Raw genomic sequence first — 8,722 nt, 5'->3', positions numbered from 1 at the left:
TGCAGTCTGCATGGATGTTTATCTGTTATCAGTTTGGCAAAGTTGTTTACCTGCAATAATGCTTGGATATGTTGTCTGGTAGGGTTGTTGAAGCTTAAAATTGGTTGTCATGCTTTTATGAGTTGAACATTAGGCCTTCTTATGTGTTAACCGGTCGTGATGTATCTTAAATTGTCGGGTAAAGTGACTGTGACATGTTTATGAGTGACTTCGGAAATCGACTTCTTGAAATTGTTATATTGCATATTTAAGCGTATTATTTTCATATTTAATTAAATTCATCCTCATAATTACTAAATCCTTGTTTTTTTGTTTTTTGTTTATGGTGTTACTGTGAGTATTGCATAGACATACTATTGTAGTATTACGGTTCACATGCATTGTCAACTGAGGCTGTACAATATAATGTAAAAATAATAAGTGTTCTACTGAACTCGTGTCAGCCATAACACGAGTTTCACCTCTTACATTTTTAAGTGTAATACAGTACAAACATTAATAGTTGATAAAACACTTTTCAAATATACTGGTAACTTGTGAGTCCCTTGTTTTCAGTGTAAAGGCCCTTTGAATGCATTGTCAGAAAAGCAGTATAAGAGTAAAATTAATAAATTCAAAATTTGTACATAGGAGTGTTTTTTTTATCTTCATCAAAGCCAGTAATATTTTTTAATTGTATAACAGAATGTCAACACGAAAATAACACATTATGACTCTGGCTCTGAATATCTCCCAGTCATGGTCACACACAGTTCAAATCATGAGATTCATCCGCCAGAATAGCAGTGCTGAAACACGATTTACGTAAAGTGTTCTTCCGTAAATTGCTTGCAATTTTTACTTTCTACCACAGATGTCTCTAGAGAGCACAAAGTTACGTTTCGCAGCTTTAAAAATAAAAGAAATACACTCCTTTGTATATTTATTTTTCATTTACAACGTCTAAAACGAAAATGTAATTTAGTTTCATACAAAGCAATGTTGCTGATTAATACAGTACCAGTTGCATTTAAAAGTGCAACCTCATAATCGTTTTGCAGGCGATTGAGTCATAAGTGTCCCAGTGCTTAGTGGATGAACACCCTTGTCAGTGCTCGAATTTGCATTCACGATCTGCTAATTCACGACATTGGGAGCAAGGGAGCTGATTGAGACACACAGTGTATGCGCTTTATGCTACAAAGTGAATTAGCACTCTGCTCTCTGTCATCTGCAACAAACAAAGCACAGAATGCTCATGATGGTGTTTTCTGTGTTTGAGCCAAGGATCTCTAAAAGGTATGAGTAGCAGGTGTCGATACAACACCGGCTCAACAAATTCACTTTGAAGAGCACAACACATGCAAACTATATATTCATCTCATTAAATCACTGCCATTGCAGTTCAATCACACTAGGACCTAATCTGATTTTATTTTGTATGGCATTTGTACATCAGATGGTATCGGTTTTTGGTATCAGGATTTTTATGAGCACAAGAACAAGTACATGAGCTCAACATCGGACCCGATTCCTGTACTAGTATTGGTATTAGGATGTCCCTAAAAATAATGGAAGGAATATGTGAAAGCTTCTGGTGAAAGTGTCAGAGGTTGTATAAGCAGCAGTAAAGGGAGGACACAAGACCCTGCTCTGCTTTGCTTGTGTGGCAGTGGTAAGAATGACATAAATGGAGCTTTCAGCTCAGGGACTGGTAACAGATGGTCTTGGAAAATGAGGTTCTTCTCAGCAGTGCTGACGTGCACTCCCAGGCCCCCAACTCCCTCCATCTCTCTCGATTTCTCTCTTTTTGCTTGCTCCCTTTCTATGTCTTTCCAAACTCTTGCTCTTGCCCCTTTCCTCCCTTATGATTTTGCAAAGGTGCAAAAGCCAGAGAGCTCATAGGAGTAGTCCTAATTTGATTGCTCTATCCATGCCAAAAGAGGTGAAAAGAGGTGCACAGGGGGTGGAGAGAAGACAAAAAAAAGGAAGATAAGATGTGGAAAAGAGAAAGAGAAAAATGAGGAGAGGAGCTCCTAATGAGATCTACTGTCTGCTTAAAATTTCTTGCTCTTGATACCAAGTCTCATTTTATAAACCGTATTGTGCTTTTGTAACCAGATTTGAATTCAGGCTGATTGCTCTGTGAATTCGGCAACAGTAGATTAAATGTTCTGCTGCGGAAATCGGTTTGTCCTTACCTAATTGTGAATCAGTTCCCCCAGTGGCTGAAGCTGAAAGTGTTGTTGAAAATATGGCTAAATGCAAACTCCAGATTCCTGGTGAAATATCCACAGACTGGTGCCAAATGTGAGTTAATAAGTATAAGTTATGTAATTAATTCAGTAAAATGTATATTTTATAAACTCTACCCCAAACCCCAACCCTAAACCTAACCATCAGTTGAGTAAAAATTAAAATTTGAGCACAAATACAACCTCCAAATCATGCTCACATTTGGTGGTGGTGTAGTGGTCTAAACCACATAACTGGTAAACTGGTAATCAGAAGATCGCTGGTTTGATCCCCACAGCCTGTCCTTGAGCAAGGCACTTAACTCCAAGTTGCTCCGGGGGGATTGTCCCTGTAATAAGTGCACTGTAAGTCGCTTTGGATAAAAGTGTCTGCCAAATGCATAAATGTAAAAATGTCAAATGTAATCACCCTTGAATTGATGCAAAAATTTGAAAAAAAAGTATGGTGTTTGTCAGTAATTTGGCTGAAAGGGATTATTTTCAGGGAATAACATGGCGATTTCCTTTGTGATCATGTTGTTTGAATTTGGGGTCCATATTTGGCATCCAGTACAACTGTCTTGTGTCAACTATGAAGCTTTGTTTAAGTGCCAAAGTGTTTCTCTTTTAATAAGACTAGGTAAACATTTATTCAGATTAGGCTACAGTAATACTTTCCTGTCTAGTCTTCTCATAAAAACTATAAGTAGGCATCAAACTATTAATGAGTACACACATAACACATAGGTCTATTGTAAATCCCTTTCCTGGTTCATGCAGTTTTTTAATCTTATCCAGTTTTTTTTTTTTTATACCTGTGTGAGCTTAAATCAATATATAGCTGACATCCTACTAAAGTATGAAATTCAAATTAGGTCCTCATAATCTTCTGACACTAGTCTTCTTGCTGTATCTGAAATTCAATAGAAATAGAAAAAATGAGAGCGAGAGAGAGAGAAGAGGTAAGTTAAAGGTAAAAGATATAGTTGCAGGTTTATTATGCATGGTTGAGGGGTCTAGCTGGCCAGCTCCGTCACCTGGGTCCTGGCTGCCATTCTGGCGGTTCCAGACGCTGTTAGCAGATGGCAGGGCTGTGCCTGCCCTTCTCTAGGGGCATCTGCAGATAGAAAGAGAAACTGAGATGAATATTTTGCCTCTGTACCTTTGTTACGAACAAGGGACATCCCCTTGCCAAGGACAATGTCAATATAAATGTGTCCAGATTTGTTGAAATGCAAAAAACTCTTGGTATTTGTCCAGAAAGAGCAACAAGATTTCATCTTTTATTCAGTGCCACCTCTTCACGTTGGACACAAAGTCAGATCCAGGTTATGCTGCTTAATAACATGGCTTAGCTTGTATCTCTCCCACTGTTGAGGATTGGTGGTGGTAATTACCGTGCTACCTTATGCCAAAACAAACATCTTCCTGATGTAACAGGAGGGTTATGATCACACAGGAACGTTCCAGTACCCTAACATCAGCACCATTATGCTGAGTTACTGATAAGCTCCATCTATCATCAGTCATTTTTGCATCAGTTCAGGTGTGTTTACCTATTTACAAATAGCGTGTTGCATCAGCAGCGTGGATTCTTGTCCTGCATTGAAACCAGGAAGTTATCGCATTTGCATAATCAGCAACAAGCAGGATTAAGAGATTCTTTTTCCCCTCTAAGATTACATTTGAATTACATTGGATTTGGGGGTGCAGTTTATAAAATATAAATTTTTCTTTAGTGTATTACATAATTTACAACTAAAATAACATGCTTTACAACTCACTTTTGGCACACCTCTGTTGGCACAGAAGCCCACATGTGCCTTTATGTTATACAACACTTTCCACTTTGGCCATTTGGGGCAGTGTTTAGTGTTAGAATTTTGTAAGCACAGGCGGAGTTTAGCTCAAAAGAGTTTCCGAATTCACAGTAAGATCTGGGTTCATGAACTTAACAGTTTAAATGAGAAGTCTGGACAGATGGAATGCATTTGATGGAAATATCACCATGCAGTTAATCAGTAGTATCCTTTGGTCTCAGAATTGATGACTTATTGATTTTGATGGTTCTCATTATGATTTATTATTATATAATGATTTAAATAATTTACGACAGACATTCTTTGCTTTCTAAATGCTCTTAGCCATATTTACAGTGGGGTTCAAAGTAGGGCTGGGAGTCAATCCCTAAAAGATGTGACATAAGGGGTGTGACATAATCTTTTGTCATCAGTACTATCAATCATAAATAGTGTGAAGTATGCTTGATATTGCACTGTTTATTGTAAGATTTCACTTTGATTTAATTGAAAACCTGGAATGGGAGCCCTAGTTCAAGAGTCCACGTGTGAAAATACTTATGTTTCTTATTTTCCTCATCTGCTACACTTTTTTAACCTGATGATTCATTTTATCCCCGTATGACTTGTGAATGTTCCAAAAATGTTCCAACAGAAAATCTGATCCTTTGTTCAAGGGAGGTCAATGTCATAAATTATCTTAGTTGAAAAGGGACCTAAAAAATAGTGTAATATCTTAAATATAAATCTTTTTTTTTTCCCTTACGTTTCAAAATCCAAAAACTTTGTTTATTTCCAGTTTTAAATTATATTTTGAATCCCAGATTTTCAATGTGGACTGCAGTGTCTTTCTAAGATGATAAATCTTTCCCTCCATCAACTTGTAGAGCAAAAGATGTGTTTTTCCATTTGGAAAACATTTGTCTTGCTGTTCTAAGCAGCAGTCTGTTGTATCAGTATCACTATCCCTGCATTGTGTCAGTTGCTAGGTACTAATATGTAAAATGTGTTGCTTTTAACTCCCCTCAGGACTTGGCAAATGATTTGCTTCTGAGGCCACACAGGGTTGCTAGAACTCTAATCATGTGCACCGAATCCCAAGCTTGGCTCACTCTGCGATTCTTCCCAAACATAGAGAAAAAATCATTAGGCATGAAGAAAACAACCCGAATATCCCCCACAGACCCTGTCAAATCTCTTACTCCGAGTGGGTACATATGTGGATATTGCTACAAAGCAGCTGCAATGCTCCTGGTCAACAGATCATTACTATCTCTCTCTCTCTCTCTCTCTCTCTCTCTCTCTCTCTCTCTCTCTCTCTCTCTGTGTTTTGAAATTAATGTCTGAGTGGATGTCTTTCTATCATGCATTTCATTTTATTCTTTCCTTTAAATTTTCTCATTTCAGTTCTGTTACGTTGCTTGTTTGTTTGCGTCTCACCCAGTTGATTGTGCAGGAAATCAGTATGAATGAGATCGCAGCATGCAGCAGACCAGAAGCATCTGCACTGTAAAGGGCTCTCCTTGCTCCCTGCTCAAATGTCCCTGTTGTTTTCATGCAGAGAGAAGGAGTGAGTGAGGAGTTGTGGCTTCAGCAGGCCACCAGATGTTCAGTTCACTGAAGAAGGGGAAGCTACGGGGCTAGACTGAGAAACAAGCTCTGGTGCTCCGACTGGAATGACAAATTTGATGAGTGCCCACAATTTGTTAAACAGATTGCAGAGTGGTAGCATTATACAATCGGGGGATCATTGGGGTCTCTCTTCCCTCCATCAAAGACATTTACAAAAAACACTGCGTCCGCAAAGCAACCAGCATTGTGGATGATCCCACACACCCCTCACAAACTCTTCATCCTCCTGCCGCCTGGCAAGAGGTACCGAAGCATTCAGGCCCTCACAGCCAGACTGTGTAACAGCTTCTTCCCCCAAGCCATCAGACTCCTCAATACTCAGAGACTGGACTGACACACACACACATGACCTGAGTTGCACTTTAATTATTGTTACTTTATACCTGTCTGCTTCCTCAATAACTGCTATGTGCATGGAACACTATCTCATAGTATGTTATGTTTACTTTTGGCATTTTTTAGAAACGGTCATCTTTTTGTACTACTGTCTCTCACTGTGCCTATTGTCCTTTTAAAAGTACTGTCCTGTACTTTTTGCACGCGCACTTTATATAGGTATTTTATTTAGTCTGTGTAGTCTCATGTGGATCTGTGTTTGTCCTATGTTGTTTTATGTAGTACCATGTTCCTGGAGGAACGTTGTCTCGTTTCACCGTGTACTGTACTAACTGTATATGGTTAAACGAAACCACTTGACTTGACAATAGCATGATTGGCCACTGTGCAGGCTGATTTTGGAATGGACTGGTCCAAGAACAAGTTTTGTGTTCACTGTCATTATAGGAAAAACAATGACTGGCTTACATGAAGCTGGTCTCAAACCAGTCTGAAAGAGCTTTCAAATGCATCTGTCGTTGGATGTATTTGGTTCTTTTATCTAAACTAGGGATGTCATTATCACACAGGCTGACACCTCGTTAGTCTGTCACTTACCTGCAGCGGATTATCTCCTGGCTAATCAGAGGCTTGGGACTGATTGAAAATTATTCAATCAGATGTCTGGTTTAACCCATCTTCATTCACCCAGGGCAGGACTGCATAATGTTCAGCTTCATGTACAAATACAAATTGCTCAAAGTGATTTTGAACAGCATGGCTTTGAAACTCAGTCCTCTAAATAAACTTGAAAAAGCACCCTAGTATCAATACATCCTCTCCTCATTAAGTTTGTTTCCGGTTCTGTTAGGAACCCTACTGTGGAGGGTATTAATTTGAACATTTTGCTTATGTGGTTGTTCCATGTCAAATGGAATATTTTGTAGAGGGCGGTCAAAGTGACAATATTCGCCTATAATTTTTTAGCAAAACTACAGGTAAAAAAAATAACATTAGAAATTTGCCAGATTCATTATTTTATTTGAACTCAGAGATGGGTATGTTAATGACTAAAATCAGTTCACTTCAGCACCCCTTGTTGCATTACATGCCAATGGGGTGAGTCCAAATTTGGATAAGTCCAGAAGTATTAAAGATATCTTAATATCTATAAAGGATTAGTTCTCACAAAAACAAATAAAAAAAATAAATTAAAAAAGAAAGAAAGTCATGTGGGGTTATAACAACACATGGTGAGCAAACATTGAATGTGTATACATGTTCTTACACAAATTATGATTAAAAAGCCGTGAACGTGTGCGGTCATGTAAACTGCATTCCTTTATCAGCGTAAAGGCCATAAACAGCTTATGAATAACCCGGTCGGCATGAGTAAATTTTTGTACCTTATGCCGATTTCATGTGCCATGTAAACACCTTACATGGTGTTCTTACCTGCTCGTCCACGTGTTGAGCACATGCCACTTCACAGATTTATTGCCTTGTCAGATTTTTAAATAAGATGATTTTAGAGAGTAATCTGTGTATTGGTGTGCATGTAAATGGGTTCAGTGACCATGTACTTAAGAAAGAGGGTTATTCCAAGGTTTTTGCAGAAAATGGCATTCTGAAACATCATGTTAACGAGAACACTGATTTTCTTACGCTGTTTAAGGTATTAGGAGAAAGCGGTTTAACACACCTAGGTTTCTTCCGAAGAAAGTTGTGGCCATATAAACACATACGCTAACAGGTTTTTGAATACTGTGCATGTGTGTGGAACAGACTGAATAACAAACGTCATAGGATGGAGCCCAACAACAAGTCAACAAAGAAATTCGGAGAGTAGTTGGAAAAGCACATACACTATAAACTATACCCATTTATTAACACCACTGTAAAATAATGACAGTCCTTCACATTTGCATATATGCACTGGTACATTGAGGGAATCCTGGAGTTTGTACTTAAAGGGAAAACCCACAATTGAAGCGCAAACCCGCTGCAGATCACAATAGAAAGGTAAGGAAACAAGCACAGCAACAACTCTGGAATATCTGGAAATAAAGCGAAGTAAAAGAGAATAAAATAGTGTAGTCTTCTTTGGATACCATGTTTATTATTTACACAAGCATCACAGGGAAAGAGTATGCTGCTTATCCAATACATGTAAACAAGAACACTGCTTTCTCGCAATAATCCACTTTCTGGTGTCCATATAAACATGAACTATCCTTTTAAGATATTGTTGCATCTTTGTTACATTTTCAATGGTTGAAAAACAGATTTGAGTCACATGGTGAAGCAACCATTTACATTAATACAAAACAAATATCTAAAGTTCAAATAATTTTGAAACTAGAAATTTACTTTAATTTTCGAGAGACCAAAAATGCACTTTTATTAAGAATAAGAAACACATGTAGCTCTTCTTTTAGTGCAATCGTCATAATGGATTTATTTGTCAAGTTTGTGATACATTTTCCACAGAAGGTAAGCTCTTACAAACAACTTATAGTAAACTAACAATAAGTGGCACCAAAAAAACACTTGTTCTGTTGACAAAGGATAAATCTTTTTCATTTGAAAGTCACAAGACTGTGTATGTATTCTCATTTGTTTATAGGAACTGAATAATCTTGAATCATTCTATGATCTAGTAATACAAAATAGTCTCGTAATGAGGCCATAAGATGATGCATCTTTGTAATTTAACCAATTTTACCAATGTTTGGCGCAAGATGTACTCAATGAGCATGAATA

Source organism: Xyrauchen texanus, chromosome 20, assembly GCF_025860055.1.
Source record: "Xyrauchen texanus isolate HMW12.3.18 chromosome 20, RBS_HiC_50CHRs, whole genome shotgun sequence".
In the NCBI taxonomy this organism is placed as follows: Eukaryota; Metazoa; Chordata; class Actinopteri; order Cypriniformes; family Catostomidae; genus Xyrauchen; species Xyrauchen texanus.
Note: the sequence above shows the minus strand (reverse complement) of the source record.